The sequence below is a fragment of the Giraffa tippelskirchi genome, chromosome 11 (assembly GCF_054371585.1).
Source record: "Giraffa tippelskirchi isolate mGirTip1 chromosome 11, T2T-mGirTip1v1.2.pri, whole genome shotgun sequence".
NCBI classification, from domain to species: domain Eukaryota; kingdom Metazoa; phylum Chordata; class Mammalia; order Artiodactyla; family Giraffidae; genus Giraffa; species Giraffa tippelskirchi.
In genome coordinates this window covers 128,653,462-128,671,496 of record NC_137285.1, presented here as the reverse complement: position 1 = coordinate 128,671,496, position 18,035 = coordinate 128,653,462, and the positions used below count along the sequence as shown (strand labels likewise).

Here is an 18,035-nt window from a genome sequence, read left to right as displayed (position 1 = left end):
ATTGCAAATGCCTGATGGACCATCCCCATCTCAGCCCACATGGCTGTGAGACACGTGTGACTGGATTTCCAATTGGATGCCCCCTCCCCCGAACCCTAATCCATAGACCTGGATCCACAAGCTCTTCCAAATAAGAAAAAGTTGAACTCAACCATACCTGTTCTCAGATGTGCGTTAGGCCCCAAACCATGCAAAACTTACCAAGGCAGGAAAACATAGGCTTTACTGTTCAATATCCTTTGGACAGGGAGCCTTCGGTGCCTGTCACCACCCAGTTGGATCTGCCTCCGGTGTCCCTGTAGTGCTCTGACTTGTAAGCCTTTCTTTCTGCTCCTGGCAGCTCCACCGCTGCCCTGCCCCCAGACACAGCTGAGGCTTGCAAATGAGGAAGGATGTCCCAATCTGAAGGTGTAGCAACTCCTGAGGGGAGCTTGGAGGTGAAAAAAAAAAGGTAAAGAGCTTTTATGGCCTAGAGGAGAAACAGTTAGAAAGAGAAAATCCTTTAACTCCTGCTAGTTCCTAAAGCCACAAAACCCCGGGACTCAGTGCAACTTACATTGCCTTTGTTAGAATCTTTCTGATACATGGAGGACAGTTCTCACCCGTCTTATCTCCTGCCCCTGAGCTGGCAGCAGCAAGTGCTGGAGCTCCTTTACTCTTGTCCCACCTGTACATGCAACAGCTTTATCGTTGCAACACTCACTTGGAAAAAAAAATTATTGAGACGTATGTTTAACAGGGAGGGGCTACCAGTTCCCCACCTGAGCAGAGAGGAGATGGTATCTCCGTGTCCATAGAATCTTCCTTATGAGTCTGTTTGGAGGGAGCCTGACTAGTTTTCAGGGGCTGGTAGGAAGGTTGGGATGGGTCCCCCTGAGCCTGATGCCCTCCTTTCTCTGTGGCTTTGGCTGAAGTGAACCACATTGGCCAGAGAGCATGAGGCTTTTCTGAAGGCACCTGGTTGCCCAGTGACTTGACTCTCAACACACAGCCCTTAGGGCAACAAAAGGGAAAGGCCAGGGTAGGCAGCCTGCCAGGGACCCAGAGCCTGGCTGCCGGGCATTCAGATGGGTCTGAACAGTGCAAAGGGAGGGCTAGTGGGCGAGTCTCAAGTCCTAGTTCTTAACGGGGGCCCAGATTCCATTAAAAGCAAGTCTGCAGGTGGCAAGTAAAGTCCAGGAAAGAGACGCATGCCCTCTGCCCTCCTCCCAGCAAACACCACCCTTCCCAGGAAGGCACCCAAACAGCCTCAGCCCACAACTTGTTGATTCTTGCCCAAAGGACATCCACACCTGAGAGACTCAGAGAGGCAGGAACTAAAGAGCTAACTAGACAGAGAGAGAGAGAGAATGCAGATCCACTCTCTGTGGTCTCCTCTTTGGTTTCTTGCTCAGGACAACTCTTCCTTCCAGAACCGCAGTCTCCCTTCCATTAATGATGCCCTGTGGACTCTTTCACAGTAAAATTTAAACCATGTCATTTGTGTTCCCTTCCTTCCCTCTCCCAGGTCTCCAGATCAAATGACTGACACCCAGCGTCCAGTGAAAATAAGGTAGGTTCTGTTTCCCACATATGTGTGTGGACGTGGGGGGGGGCACTCATCAATGTTGCCAGCACTTTAAACCCACGGCGACTGAGGTGATAGGCATGCCAGAAGCAATTAGTTAATTATACTTTAAACATTTAGAGGACATAATAGAAATACACTCCACTAACTTTTATTTCACACTTTGTGCTTTAGTTAACAATTGCTGGAATAAATTACGTGAATTCCGTTTTAGCTCTCAGAACGTAGTTTAAAAAAATACGTTGCATGAACATGGGTTCTAATAGAAGAGCAAAAGAAAACAAAACAATAATAAACAAACATTTAATGCTTAAAGTTAAAAAACCTGCACATAAAGAATTAATTCCCACATTGAAAACAAATAACACCGTAACAAATTCTACTCTTGACTGTGAGAAGCCTCTTTAAGAGTGAAATAAATACCAGTGGTTCCCTGAGGGCTCTCTCCTGTCAGCGTTAACACTTCAGAGCCTTAATTGGCTTTTGTATTTGGTCTCTCAGTGTACTATCCAGGAAATAGCAAACAGTACTAATATTCTGGGTTTCAGATGGAAAAAATGAGGCTGAAGAGGTTCATGAACTACAGAAGGTCACAAAATTTGCAAGTGGTGACGTCAGTAGCAGAGCCAGAAATGTTGACATTTTGTCCATGTGTTTCTTAAGCTTTAGACTGAAGAAAGTTTATTTTAAAAGTTAATTCCCTGTTAAGTACAGATAATTGAACTTAAGTCAACGAGTTAGACATTAAAAACACATTGAAACTCAGTTTTCATTCTAAACAGAAATATAATGAATGATGCTTTCCTTTCTGTGAGCATGCACTAATGGAGGATTATCTGGGTTGCTTGGAAGACTTCTATGATGTTGTAGGATTTGATGAGATTGAGCAAGATCTAACTCAAAGATTTGAAGATGGGTGGTGTTTCCAAAGGAGGAAGCCTTTGGAGCCTGGAGACTTTAGTTGCAACATGCTTGTCTCATTTTTAGCATTCAGGATTGAGCTTTGGATTACCTAAGTACTTGTATTGATCAAGTTCAGACATTTGGAGACATTCTTCAGTTGGTTATTGTTGAACTAATTTATAAGGTAAAACTAATCTATAATGGGTAAAATTAAGAGTTTGAGATAAGGTTAAACAGTATCGAGGACACAACTTAATTGCTAGGATAATATGTTTCAACCATAGAAATATTTTGCAGCCTATTAAAGTCTTCCCTACCCCCTTTGGTTTGTCATATTTTCCAAATTCTCCCATTCTTTCTAAATCTCCATAAAGAATTCTGTAAAAATTCATGGTTTGATCCAGTACACATGTGAAGAAATTGTTCTGTACTGCTCAGTCACTGAATAGACTATGAATTAGGCTTTGAACTAAAAGTCAAGATCTTTTCTTGAATACGTACCCGACTACTTTGGAAATCTAAAGACAAGAAAAAGTCTTAAATATGTTTTTGTTCCTTGTTTGTAAAAGAGAATAGAAGGGCTTTAAATATGTTAATATGACATTTTATGCCATTGACTCACAGAAATTTTAAAACTTGATCAGAGATTTGGGTTTTAAAATGAAGTACTTTATTGACAACATTTTAATTCGATATATCCTTCAAAAAATTGATTGCATCTTAATATTCTGAGAAAATAAAAGATGCAGTAACGTCCAGTTTTGCTGTTAATGCTATTGGAGGCCAACAAAAATATATGTTAGGAATGACTTTTATTGCGTAGAATGGTATGAACAGAATGCATAGCGGACCCTGCTAACTCATTACATCCTCTTTGCTTCTGCAGGAAAGAGGCCCTTTCAACACAGGGTATCCAGTCATTTCGAATTGGCATTTAAGATGAAGCCAGAACTATGAATATTACATATGTAAATATATAAATGTAATTCATCTGTATGGTTTAGGGATGCCACTGAGATTCTCAAGTAGGAGTTCTCTGCTATCCAATGACTTCTTTGTCGAGTAGGGTCCAGGTTATAGTAAGAGGAAAGAGGTTTTGAGTCTTAGTGGAATAAGAGAGATTTGACTGTGTACATTTTAGAAAAATCTAACATAAATGCTAATTTCAAAAGAGGAAAAAATAAGAAATATTTGCTTCACAGGTAAAAGTATTAAGATGCATTTAGAATGGAATAGAAAATTTTAATTGTCTTCTCAACATTGAATATGGTCCCAAATAATAAGTACAATAGTAGTACTTAAAAAAGAAGTGCTCTTGCTTTATTAAAAAGCTAGTATTTTTCTGTTATTATCTATTGAAATTCATATAATCCATCACGTTTACCTTTTTGATGTGACATTCAGAATAGAAATGTAGGACCAAATTTACTGCTTATTACAGTACGTATGTTAGTTACTTGGTTAATGTCTTGTGTATAGTGTGCGTGTCTTTAATTATAAGCCATCTGAAAATCTTTTATGAAAGAGTGGAAAAATAAATTATTATTGAATTAATAAATAAATGAATGAGTAGCTGTAACAGTTAGTTGGAGAAGGCGACGGCAACCCACTCCAGTACTCTTGCCTGGAAAATCCCGTGGACAGAGGAGCCTGGTGGGCTGCAGTCCGTGGGGTTGCTGGGAGTTGGACACGACTGAGAGACTTCACTTTCACTTTTCACTTTCATGCACTGGAGAAGGAAATGGCAACCCACTCCAGTGTTCTTGCCTAGAGAATCCCAGGGACGGGGGAGCCTGGTGGGCTGCTGTCTTTGGGGTCGCACAGAGTCGGACACGACTGAAGCGACTTAGCAGCAATGCTGGAGGTGGGGGGTGACTTGGGCTTAAGAAAATATTGTAAGTGTCAGGACCATTTAGTTTTAGTGAAATCTAGTACCTGTGGGATGATTCTGCTGCTTATATCATTTCCAATTTTGTTTAAGGAAAAAAATAGCAGGATTTGTACAGGATACTTCCCACACAGTTGATTCTTTTTATTTAAATTTTAGTCATTTCATAAAGGTTTAAAAAAACAAAATATAATGATATTAAAAAGGCTATATACATACTTCTCTATAAAGAAGAAAACCAAAGTGGCTTATAATCCCATTGCCCTCATATTACTCAGAAAAATATGGAAATATAATAAAAAGCCTTCCTTCTCCTTCTTTTGAATTTCTTTTCCCCAAAGTAATTGCTGTTAATAATATTTTATTTTTAGTCCACACTGATTTACTACACATATGTATAACCCAATGGTGTGCTGGTAACATTGAACAATCAGCTCTGTGTATCCACAAGTTTCTAATTCTCAGGTAAATAACAAAAGTGCTTTCATTATCTAGGGTCAAGGGACTCGTGAATAAGGAGCAAGACTAGCCAGAATCTGCAAAAGGACACAGGCGGGTAAGTAGAAGGAGCACTCTTATTGAGTAGAGAGCTGTCCTGAGTCCGTCCTCAGCCATCATAACAAATACTGTGATGAAAAATAAATATTGGAAATCACTTTGAAAACTGAAATCAATAACTCAGCTCAGAATTTTTAGTCATTTATTCTCCATGAACTAAGTAATTTCAAAATAAATAAGTTGTCCAAAAATAGTCATTCTTAATCTTATGATGATTAATAGTCACTATTAATCTTAGAGAGTGGTGATAATATAACCAGTTTAATCTTGAAAATAATTTGTTTTAAATATTTGATATTTAAACTATTATATGTTCTCTTGTGAAACATGAGTTCCACCAGGGCTTTGGGAATTCTATATTTAGTATCATTCTTAGAACAAACAGTAAAGATTTCTATACTGTGCTCTTTCCCGTGTTAGCAAGGTAATGCCCCCAAACCCTCTAAGCCAGACTTCAACAGTATGTGAACCAAGAACCTCCAGATGTTCAAGCTGGTTTTAGAAAAGGCAGAGGAACCAGAGATCAAATTGCCAACATCCACTGGATCATAGAAAAAGCAAGAGAATTCCAGAAAAGTATCTACCTCTGCTTCATTGATTATGCTTAAAGCCTTTCAATGTGTGGATCACAACAAACTGTAGAAAATTCTGAAAGAGATGGGAATACCAGAGCACCTGACCTGCCTTCTGAGAAATCTGTATTCAGGTCAAGAAACAATAGTTAGAACTAGACATGGAACAACGGACTGGTTCCAAATTAGGAAAGGAGTACATCAAGGCCATATATTGTCACCCTGTTTATTTAACTTATATGCAGAGTACATCATGAGAAATGCCAGGCTGGATGAAGCATAAGCTGGAATTAAGATTGCCAGGAGAAATACCAATAACCTCAGATATGAAGATGACACCACCCTTACAGCAGAAAGTGAAGAGGAACTAAAGAGCCTCTTGATGGAAGTGAAAGAGCAGAGTGAAAAAGCTGGCTTAAAACTCAACATTCAAAAAAAAGAAGATCATGGCATCCAGTTCCATCACTTCATGGCAAATAGATGCGGAAAAAATGGAAACAGTAACAGACTTTATTTTCTTGGGCTCCAAAATCACTGTGGACAGTGATTATAGCCATGAAATTAAAAGATGCTTGCTTCTTGGAAAAGAAGCTATGACAAACCTAGGTAGCATATTAAAAAGCAGAGGCATTACTTTGACAACAAAAGTCCATCTAGTCAACGCTATGGTTTTTCCAGTAGTCATGTATGGATGTGAGGGTTAGACCATAAAGAAGGGTGAGCACTGAAGAATTGATGCTGTTGAACTGTGGTGTTGGAGAAGACTCTTGAGAGTCCCTTGCACAGCAAGGAGATCAAATCAGGCAATCCTGTGGGAAATCACCCCTGAGTATTCATTGGAAGGACTGATGCTGAAGCTGAAGTTCCAATACCTTGGCCACCTGATGCAAAGAGCCAACTCATTGGAAAAGATCCTGATGCTGGGAAAGATAGAAGGCAGGAGGAGACAAGGATGGCAGAGGATGAAATGGCTGGATGGCATCACCAACTCAACGGACGTGAGTTTGAGCAAGCTCCAGGAGATGGTGAAGGACGGGGAAGCCTGGCATGCTGCAGTCCATGCTGTCGCAAAGAGTCAGACATGACTGATTGACTGAGCAACAATTCTGGCCCCATTCCATCTGTACCATTCCCTATAGGTGATTTAATATGGGACTAGGAGATCCACCCAGAGCCTGCACCGTTCCTCCATTCTAAATGATGCCATGTGGTCCCAGAAACTGACATTTCAGATCTGCAAAGACTTGTGTCTGCTACTAGGATCTATAACTGTTGTCTTCTCTACCCCAAGACCACTGAAGTTGTACAGTTCCCTTGGTATGAAATCCTAGGCCTGAGTGTTGGTCCTAGGCAGCTATACATGTGTGTGTGGGTTATAGAGAAGCTTACGTGTGTTTTCTGGAGTGTGTCCACATGATCTTCCTCCCAGAGAAGGATGAAACTTGAGATGATTGAGAAGTGGATGGAGCCATGGGCTCAGGCTACAGACTGGAAGCTAGAGTCTAAGACTGGCTCTCCCTTCCCAGTCAAGCTATGGTGCAAAGGACCAGGAATCTGGGAATTTTAAATGCAAAATTGGCCTCCTAAATTATTTTAAAGGTTATTTTTCAAGGTTGGGGAATAGAACATACTTTATTCAACTGTTAGGTTGTCATAAGCAGTGGTGAGCTGGAGAATGTTTGACAAGAGGCTCTCTGAAAACAACAATGACAATGACCCAATCTATAGTGTTTTCCATTTGCCATGGTGTAGATGCTTCCACCAGGGCCAAATTCAAACTGCTAATGCAACATTACTGAATGTGAATTGGGGAAGAGATGCATACAGTTGGCTCTCCTGAGCTGTTAACAGCTGGATCTAGCACAACATTATTCATGTAATAGGGAAGAAGAAATCTGATTTCATATTAGATGTGTTCCTTTGACTTTAACCCTTGTGCTTTGTGGCCTGTGCTTAGTCATGCTGGTTCTGCACCTTTTGTAAAAGAATGTTGCTTATAGCCTGAAATACACAGAATAGCCTACTCTTGGGATTATGATAATTAAGAGTCCATTCATATAGAGAAAAAAGTTACAGAACAGAAAACAGCGTTTGTTTTGTTGGAGTTTTATAGGAACATCAGACCTGACCTACATGAACAGCTGCAAGAACAAAGGATTCTGACACCAAGAAGTTTGCAACAACAAATTGTGCCTCCATTCTCACCTTGCCTTTAAAAGCACTTTGCTGAAACCCTTTGAGGAGTTCAGGATTTTTTAAGGCTTGAACCACCTGGTCTTCTTGCATGGTCCTACAATAAAACTTTTTCTGCTCTAGATTCTAACTTTGGACTTTTTTGGCCTCATTGTGCATTGGGCATACAAACTTGTGTTAGGTAACATTTATATTTAAAAAATTTAGCCATGTGGTATAGGACCCTCAATTTGTACTCCCATTCTTGGGCCCTCCCCCCCAAATGTTAATGATGTACACTAGTGCATAAAATAGTGCTGGCATGCAGAAAACAGAAAACCTTAATAAACATCTCCTGGATAAGAGGCTTTATAGTTGTATGGCTTTAGATAAGCCATTCATCTATAAATTCATCTGTACTTTATAGAATTCTTGACCAAATGATACAATTCATGTGAAAACATCTAACATGGTTTTTGGCACCTTAAATACAATCAATAAACGGTGTTGAAAGAATGAGTAATAGACTTTCAATAAATTTTCATATTTTTTTATTATCATATTTGGAAAAATTCAAGTTTTTTAGTTTAAGCTGTTCTTAGGTGTTTGTAATTTTCTGCAGTTGTCTCTAGGTCAAGACAATTGCCCGTTTCTTTGAGACTTTTTCTTGGAGAATCCTTTGTGATAAGACATCTCATTTTCATACAGTTCCCAAGGGAACAGTGCTCACACAATGTTACTCATTTTAGAAAGTTTGGTAAAATTCCATTTGGCTACAAGTCTGTTATCTGAGCCTCAGGGAGGAAAGGCTGCATTTTACGCTCTTACTTCGCTCTCAGCTGTATTTTGTAAACTGGGGTAGTGAAAAGAAAAAGGACTTTGAATTAATAGCTAAGATTTAGTCATTGCATATGTTATCCTCAGTGAAGAATTCAAGATGAGCACAAAAAATAAGAAAGTGTAAAAGATTCAGCAGTGGCATTCTCCCTCTCATTTGCTTGGCTAATTGAATAAAGCTTAATGATGAGGAATCATTTCTGCTGAGAGAGTTGTCACCTGTGAACATAGTCCATTGACTGGTTATTGATACACTTAGTTAAAGCATTGCTTTTTCTCGATCATTCCAGTTAGCAGATATTTTACTTTTCATGAGGGTGTTTTCTTCCTCCCAAAGTATTTCAGTATTGCTCCTGTGTGCTCAAAGAGCCGTTTGTTCTCCCTTCAATATTTTTTTCACCATTAGCTATGTTTTCTTTCTTTTTTTTAGGTGTAGTTCTTCTTTATTTTCTTTCTTTTTTTTTTAGCCGTGTTTTCTTTTCACAGTGCCACAAATAACTTTTTGTTTACCTCCCAATTTCTATGAAAAAGTTGAGAGAGCTCTGTTTCTATAAATTCAAAATTCTGAGAAAGAAATCACTTGTAAATAGCAAAATTCTTGTCTGAGAATCTTCCTTTATACTATCAAAAACCCACAGTTCTTTCTCCAAAAGATCTCCAAAAAGGGATAACCTAGGATCAGATCACAAAGTATTGAAAACTCATCTGAACAGATGGCTGAACGAAAACCCAGATTGATCCATATGCCCATGAACTTAAAGACAGGGCTCAGGAAAATCATCAGTAAATGTACAAGTGTAATTGCAATTGGGAAGAACCTTAGACATCTTCTGATTTAAAACCTTATTTTATAGATGGTGAATCTGGAATATTTTCAAAGGAAAGAAAAACCAGATATCGTTAAGGTGATATCATCTATGTGTCCACTCTAGAGATTTTCATTTCAATATTAGTGAGGATGGGTTGAATTATGGTGCATAAATAAATAACTGCAAAAGCTAAGTGGCTTAAAGCAACTTACACATATAACATATCCATTTTATGTGGACAGTGGGATCTGCTCAATAAACTTGAGAATCAAAACTGGACTTGGGGATTTAGACTGATGAAGTCTCTACTACCTGGCACATCACCAGATGCTGTGACAGAGTAAGCATTGTTAATTATGCCTGGAAGTTAAAGACTCCCATCTGTGTCACAAATCAACCCCACTCATTTCATTAGTTAAGCAAGTCAATCATCACACATCTTTTCAAGGAAGCAGAGAACAGCAATCAGATCATGTTATCGGGAGGATGAAACTGGAGGTATTTTTGAACTGTCCAAATGTCTGGAAATCCTTATTACTCCTTCAGTCACTGACAATTTTCAAATGTGTGAACTCATAGACACAGATAGTAAACATAAAATATACTAAAGCATAATAAGTCCTTAACAATAAAATGTTTTGAGGATGTAATTATAGGAAATTCATTCTAGGAAACTGGCATGGAACTGAGTAGCTGAAACAGTTCTTCCAACTCTCACCTGTCTGAATTAGTAAGACCCAAGCAGCTGTAGGATGTGTGTGTGTGTGTGTGTGTGTGTGTGTGTTAGTCGCTCAGTCGTGTCTGACTCTTTGTGGCCACCATAGACTGTAACCCGCCAGGCTCCTCTGTCCATGGAATTCTCTAGGCAAGACTATTGAAGTGGGTTGCCATTCCCTTCTCCAGGGGTTGTTTCTGACCCAGGGATCGAACCTGGGTCTCCTGCATTGTAGGCAGATTCTTTACCATCTGAGCTACCAGGGAAGCCCCTAGTTGCGGGATCAGTGATATCAAGATATCTAAGGAAAGGGTCAGGTGGAAGGTGAGGGAATATTGAAACAGAGGAATTAGAAGAAGAAAGCTGCTGACACTCCTGTAGCACCACAAGGGTTTGGCAGTGAAGACGGATGCCTTCGTGTCTGATAGCATATATCCAAAAATATTTGAGACCCACAAATAGTTCTCCTTGCCCACCAAGCCATTTTTATATCGAAATTTGTATTTCACAATTTTTTTTCATAGAAAGAGAAAATGGATGCCTTAGGCTAATATGAATAGTTACCATTTCAAAGTTAAGAGTTCTTGTTATAATTCAACAAATTGGCCTCTAGTTTGGACATGGCATGCATGCATCAGTGTGGACATTGCAAGGCAGTATCTCTTGGTGTTATCAACTCTGAGAGACTGATATTTTCTGGGTCTCCAGGGCCAATACTTAACATAAATCCACCCAGGAGATGCTGCTGAGTAAGACTTTCTCCTCACCAATGTCTAAGCTCCTTTCTATCTCATCCTTTAAAAGAGTTCTTGCCTTCTCCATTGGAAATGTTGTCTTCAAACTATGATGTGCAGCATGCTAGTTAACTTTCTTAATATGATCTCTTTTTGGCCAAAAGAAACTATGCCAGTAACAAGCATCCCATTGATTGCAAGGCGTGCATCTCATTAAGATTTAGCCTCTTCCTGAGACCTTTTCAAATGCAAATGTCCTTTGAGAGAAGCACTACTTTGTCACTAATGTTTACTGAGCATTTCGAAGCAGACACTTTAATCATTATTTTCTGTTTTATTTTGTTTGATCTTCCCAAACCCAATAAAGTAGATACTATTATTCTTACTTTATAGGTGAGGAAATTGGAGCTCAGAGAAGGTTGGTAACTTGCCCAAGTTTATTCAGCAGGTAATTAGCAAAGCTGGAATTGAAATGCAGTTCTGATTTCAAAACCAGAGCTCCCATCCCATCACTTTGTAGCAAAGAAGAGACTAAAAGCAACTGCAATAATCATTTACTCCCTTATTGAACAAGCATGTTTAAGAGCCTGCTATAAACACTTTGAGATGCTCCTCAGGGAGCTATTATTGAGGAACACAGACAAAAAGGAAATAAATTAGTGAGATAATTTCAGTTAGTGGTAAGTGCTGTAAAAAGTTTACTAAAGAGGGAAATAAGATGGAGAGAAATTTGTGTGAAAACATATTAGTTGTGCTGGTCACAGGGAAAGCTTTTTTTTAAAAAAAAAATAATTATGCAGAAAATGCTCAAGCTGAGACAAGAATGATGAGACAGCCAGCTTTGAGGGAGGATGAAAAATATTACAGGCAGAGAGAACAGAAGAGTGGGAGAGAGTATAAAAAATATTTCAGGCAGGGAGAAGGGTGAAGCAAAATGGTTTGAGAGAGGGGTCAGTGGGGTGCCCTCGAGGAAAAGACAGGCCACGGCAGATGTGCTTGGTCAGGCGGAGAATGCAATGAGCGAGGTTAAGCAGACGGGCAGGAACTCTTTAGGGCAGAAGAGGAGAGGCAGGAGCAGCATCTGCTCTTGGATGAGAGTAAAAGAAACAAGAGGGAAAAACTGAGGAGTCTTGGAAGACAGAGTTTTACAGAAATATTTCTTTCCAAGGACAACCCTACTTCCTGGGATTCTTAATTTGTATCCCGCCCCCAAGATTCAGTGACATGAATTACAGACTTGGTGTTAGCTATGCAAACCATTCCAAATAGGAAAAGGAGTACGTCAAGGCTGTATACTGTCACCCTGCTTATTTAACTTATATGCAGAGTACATCATGAGAAACGCTGGGCTGGAAGAAGCACAAGCTGGAATCAAGATTGCCGGGAGAAATATCAATAACCTCAGATATGCGGATGACACAACCCTTATGGCAGAAAGTAAAGAAGAACTAAAGAGCCTCTTGATGAAAGTGAAAGAGGAGAGTGAAAAAGTTGGCTTAAAGCTCAACAATCAGAAAACTAAGATCATGGCATCTGGTCCCATCATTTCATGGGAAATAGATGGGGAAACAGTGGAAACAGTGTCAGACTTTATTTTTTTGGGCTCCAAAATCACTGCAGATGGTGATTGCAGCCATGAAATTAAAAGATGCTTACTCCTTGGGAGGAAAGTTATGACCAACCTAGATAGCATATTTAAAAGCAGAGACATTACTTTGCCAACAAAGGTCCATCTAGTCAAGGCTATTTTTTTTCCAGTGGTCATGTATGTATGTGAGAGTTGGACGGTGAAGAAAGCTGAGCGCCGAAGAATTGATACTTTTGAACTGTTGTGTTGGAGAAGACTCTTGAGAGTCCCTTGGACTGCAAGGAGATCCAACAAGTCCATCCTAAAGAAGATCAGTCCTGGGTGTTCATTGGAAGGACTGATGTTGAAGCTGAAACTCCAATACTTTGGCCACCTCATGCGAAGGGTTGACTCATTGGAAAAGACCCTAATGCTGGGAAGGGTTGGGGGCAGGAGGAGAAGGGGACGACAGAGGATGAGATGGTTGGATGGCATCACCGACTCGATGGACATGGGTTTGGGTGGACTCAGGGAGTTGGTGATGGACAGGGAGGCCTGGCATGCTGCGGTTCATGGGGTCACAAAGAGTTGGACACGACTGAGCGACTGAACTGAACTGATGCAAACCATTGCATTCCTTCAAGCACCTGTTGAACACAAGACACAAGACTGTCTATAACCTTGGGTGCAATTAGGTCAAATAGGCATATTACAAATGGCTGTTTGTAATTAAATTTTTTGCATTTAGAAAGATGTGTAACACACTGATGGTGGTTCAGGTGAACACACAGCTGAAAATGGGACTAAGTAAATGGTACCTGTTTGTCTGAGGACATAAACTGATAAATATACCTTTCTAAGATTTTCCAATGGTTCCCAATTAACTCTGTAATGTGGATCTGAATCCTACATGTCTACCTTGAAATTAGGGGGTTTCTTTAAGTCTCCAGGCAGAGTCAAGTTATCTCAAAGATGGAACATGTTTCTTATCCTTTGGCTAAATTCTAGGAGACCCAGGGGGATCCAGGGGAACTTTACTTGCTGTTTTCTTGTGAATGCATGCCTGCATAAAGCTTTTCCTGCAAGCCAGCATACTTTGACAAAGTAACAGACAGTTCTGTTTTCTGATTTGTTAACAAATGAAGTACTCTCCAGACTGTTTGGATACCTTAACAAAAGACTTAAACATATGTGTGGGAAAACAGATTTAGAATTTTAAAATATACTGTGGAACATGAATTTAGAGTGTGACTGGGGGAAAATATATACTACACTGAACTGTCTTAAAGAACCTGCTCCAATGTATGCAATTGTGGGCAAATTTGCACTTGAGAAGTATATTAAGTGTCTTTTGCTCCCTTGAAACTAATTCCTAAAATCTCACATTCCTTTCTTATCCAGATGTATTTACAATACTTTTTATTTGTTCTCAGCTTTATTGGGTTCTATGACATTCTTTGTTTTTCTTTCATGATCATTTTTCCAATTAGCTCACAAGACTCTGATGGCATTTTTGGCAGAAAGAGGGTGGCTTCTCACTCACTGCATGATTTGAGCAGTGGGAAAAGAGAGTTAACACACCATTTATATAAAACATTTGGGAAATAATGGTTTGTGGGTTCATTATTTGTCTAGCCAAATTTCAATTTCTCAAAATGCTCTATTTTTTCCTACTTCTGAGAAAGTCATCTTGAGTATCAAAAGCCACTAAAAATGCTTCATCCAGACATGTGTACTTGATTTGCAAATGTAGGAGTGAATTTTAATTTTGAGATGCTTTTAGACAGATAAACTAGCAATATAAAAACGTCTCAATGGAAACGTTGTTTTACTCTTTTAACAGATTACTTAAAAGGGTTGGGTTGGCCCATAAATGGCTTTAAAAAAATTGATAAACACAGAGCTCTGAGACAGAAATACAAATGGAAATCTGGAATTCATTTATTTTATAGTACATTAGCATTACTGGCTATTTTCATGAGCCCAGTCATGAGTATATATAGAATGAGATTTTAAAAATATTCATACTTCCTTACTTAATATAAGGATTATTATTATTAATTCCTATACAGTCCATGGACTTCTCCAGGCCAGAATACTGAAGTGGGTTGCCTTTCCCTTCTCCAGGGAATCTTCCCAACCTAGGGATCGAACCCAGGTCTCCCGCATTGACCCAGGTCTCCCACATTGCAGGTGGATTCTTTGCCAGCTGAGCCACAAGGGAAGCCTGCCTTATCAATAAATGATGTTTAAATATTTTTTATTATAACTTACCATATTTGATATGTTACTAAATTAAATAACATTAATGATAAATACCAGGCACAGAATAATTGTGACATATCACATAAATATACCAATTTATTGATTTCTCAGTGAGTTTGGAAATAAATCATTACTAGAGATTATGGCTATATAATTCTGATAATGAAGATCTCTGTTTCATCTTTAAGGAAATGTTTTTATTTGTATCACTTTCTTACGAAATGCTACATAATCATAAAATTTTAAATAATATAGAACTACATAAATAAAGTACATGACTAAAGTTCTCTCTTTACGCTCTAGTCCCCGAAGAAATGTGCCAGAGAGAGTCATGGTAATAGTTTGGAGAATATATTTCCAGATTTTTAATGTTTATATAGACTTACATAAAGGTATGCCTACACACATAGTTAATACACATATACACATTTGTACATGAGGTATGTATAAGTTCATATGTGTACACAAGAAATGAGATTATATTATGTTCACAATTCTACAACTTGCTTTTGCACTTGGATTGTAGTAAACATTCCCTATGAGCACATGTAGTAATGCTTTACTATTTTCAACCACTGACACTGAAATAGGAGATTCTGTTTTTTACTTCTCAACTTGGTAAAATTGGACAAGCTCAAGTCCTGTCTTTAGGAAGAAATGGAGGAATAGGTCCTCCTAGGTCCAGTGGGTGGGAATGTAAATAATGATGATATGAACAGTTCTAACAGTTTTTCAGAGAATTTAGGCAGTATATAACAAAGTTTTAATGCGCAATGCCTTTGGCTCAGAAATTTTCCTTTCATTTTCTAGCATACAGAAATAATTTTCTTATTCATGATGATATATGCAAAGAGATATTGACTGCAGCACTCTCTGAATTTAAAATTTTAAGAAGGTAAACAATGTAATAGCTATCAACATGGTGGAATGGCTACATTAACTCATATCTATCCTTTTATTTCTCACATTTTGCCAGTTGGTTGGACTCCAGCTGTTCTAGACAGGGCTCGGCTGTAGTTCATAAATTGGGTTCATGTCTTCTCCATGGGTCTCCCATCCACTTTGGACCATGACTTGTTCTTCATCCTCTTTGGACCTGAGACTTGTTCTTCTCCTGGTAAAAAGCAGAAGTGCAAGAGAGCCAGCCAATCCCCCTAAATGCTATTTGTGTTCTTGCCAACATTCCATATGCCAAAGCAAGTCCCATAGCTGAGCCCAACATGAATGGTTCATGCCATTTTCTTCCAGTCTATGGAGGCAGACAAGGGGGAAGGAGTGACCACTTGCAAATAATTTAAACTATTTTAAATGAATTATACAGGCTTCCAATAAATTTTAGGTACAAAGAAGTCCAGTCTAGTCTAGTTGAATTTAAAGCTTCAATGTCATATTCAATTTACTGCTTCTGTTCTACTCTTCTGCATCCCACTTCAGCTTGATTTAGAGCAGGAGCATATGTTATAGCTCTTCCTTCTCTATTTCCCTTTTCTTGTTCTCTCTATTATGGAAAAAGATGGAATAGTATAAGCATCTTCACCTTAGCAGGTCACAGCAATTCTCCATATCTCTGGGCAGTCAGTGAGTCACTGGCTGAGACTGACTGGCTGCTGATACCCCTGTAAGGCAAGCATGCCTATGCCGACTCTTTTGTGGGTTGCAAGAGGGCCCTTTGAGGTTTCCTTACTGCCAAGTTTTTATTATGAGAGTCTTTCTAGCTTAACTGTTTGGAACCCATTTAGCCTGTGCTACTGGTAGTTTATCCCACAGCTTCTTGATGCTCTTGATATCTCACTGCATGCCCAGCCCTCTTGGGTGTGTTACCAGCAAGATATTTCCTGTTCAACTACCATTTGACATGTTCTCTTAACCTTGAAAATTTCACACACCTTTACCAAATCTCACCACTGATGCCTCTTTCTCCTGGTTGCCATCTCTCCTCAGTCCCTTTGCCTTGCTTAAATGGGCAGTTTAGTATGTGCATTGCCTAAGCAAAGGTCCAACCAGGGAATGAGATGATAATTTTCTGTTGCTGTGGAACCCTCAGGGTCTCAAACTGTTCTCTATGTGCTCTCCTCATTTGCTGCGGGGTAAAGTTAGGAGGCATCATTCCCTTCCTTACAAGAACCTGGAGTTGGGGAGTCAGTGACTCCCTAATTCCATATACCTGTAGCTCTTTGTCTGTTTATTTAGGATGGAGGTAGCAGGGAATAGAGGAAGATGACTCAGGTAACCGAGACATGGTTTGGATCTGGCAGAGCCAGATCTACTACTTCTAAATAAGCCTTGCGAGAATTTGGCTCATCTTTGTTTTTTGTTCTTTTTAAAGAAGATGTGGTGCATATACACAATTTTATACATATATACAATTCAAACCATAAAAAGGAATGAATATGAGTCCGTTCTAGTGAGGTGGATGAACCTGAAGCCTGTTATACACAGGTGAAGTAAATCAGAAAGAGAAAAATAAATATCATATATTAACGCGTAAGAGAGGAGCCTGGCAGGCTACAGTCCAGGGGGCCTCAAAGCGTCGGACGTGACTGAGCAACTAAGCACAGCACAGCATGTGGAATCCAGAAAAATGGAATTGATGAACCTATTTGCAGGAAGAAGTGGAGACACAGATGTAGAGAACAGACTTGTGGACACAGTGGGGAAACGTGAGAGTGGGATGAATGGAGAAAGTAGCATCAACATACATTCACTATCACGGGTAAAATAGCTGGTGAGAAGTTGTTCATACAACATGATAAAGCAATTTTCCTATAATTAAAAAATAAATTAAAAAAAAATGTGGGGTACTTCTCATTTGCCATCTGCATAGGCTCTTAAGAGTCAATTCTAAGGAAATGGTGGAAAAGTCTGTTCCATTTCGTATTATTTAGTATGTGTGAAACTGACATTTCCAGTCAAGAGCAGAAATGCTACTAGTGAAATTGTTCCACCTGCAGGGTATAATTTGAGTACCCTGGAAAGATCATGTCTTGGATAAAAATGCACAGTCTTAAAATTCTAAGTTGGTGGTATCCTAGGGATAAGCGTTGTTTCCAAAAGGCCTAAACCAAGAGAATATTTTAATCTCTTATATTCTCAGTTCAGTTGTCTGGCACCCTGTCCAGACAGGTTCAGCATTGGGTGGCTAGCTGGAACCTTTCTGAGAGACAAGATGAAAGGATATCATTTAAACTTACCAAGTATAGCATCAGCTGTAGCCTTCCCAGAAGAAATGCTCTAATCAAAACAAGGGAATCATCATTCTTTTTGACACCTTGTAAATAACGTTATTGACTCTGAGCTGGACTTCTGGCTGCTGATCATGATGGAGAAGTAGAATGGTATTGGAAATCAGAGAGATCTACATTCAAAGCCAAGTTCAGTGTCTTCATCTGAAAATTGGGAATCATAGTAATGATCTGATAGCATCATTGTAGTTAAATGATATAAAGTA

The 18,035-nt window shown here is 39.2% G+C and overlaps 1 protein-coding gene and 1 long non-coding RNA gene across 2 annotated transcripts in view; one reads left to right on the top strand and one right to left on the bottom strand.

Moving 5' to 3' along the window:
* The window catches only part of BBOX1 (gamma-butyrobetaine hydroxylase 1), a 65,727-nt gene extending 65,177 nt beyond the window's left edge, over positions 1 to 550 (bottom strand). Inside the window, exon 1 of the mRNA XM_081544059.1 lies at positions 202 to 550. The gene's annotated coding sequence lies outside the window, so the exon portion shown is untranslated. The remainder of the gene's footprint in view (positions 1 to 201) is intronic.
* The window catches only part of LOC145526971 (uncharacterized), a 98,234-nt gene extending 90,431 nt beyond the window's left edge, over positions 1 to 7,803 (top strand). The window contains exons 2-4 of the long non-coding RNA XR_014069363.1: positions 1,508 to 1,552; positions 4,854 to 4,914; positions 5,337 to 7,803. This is a non-coding gene — a long non-coding RNA (uncharacterized LOC145526971). The remainder of the gene's footprint in view (positions 1 to 1,507; positions 1,553 to 4,853; positions 4,915 to 5,336) is intronic.
* Positions 7,804 to 18,035: the final 10,232 nt, after the last annotated feature.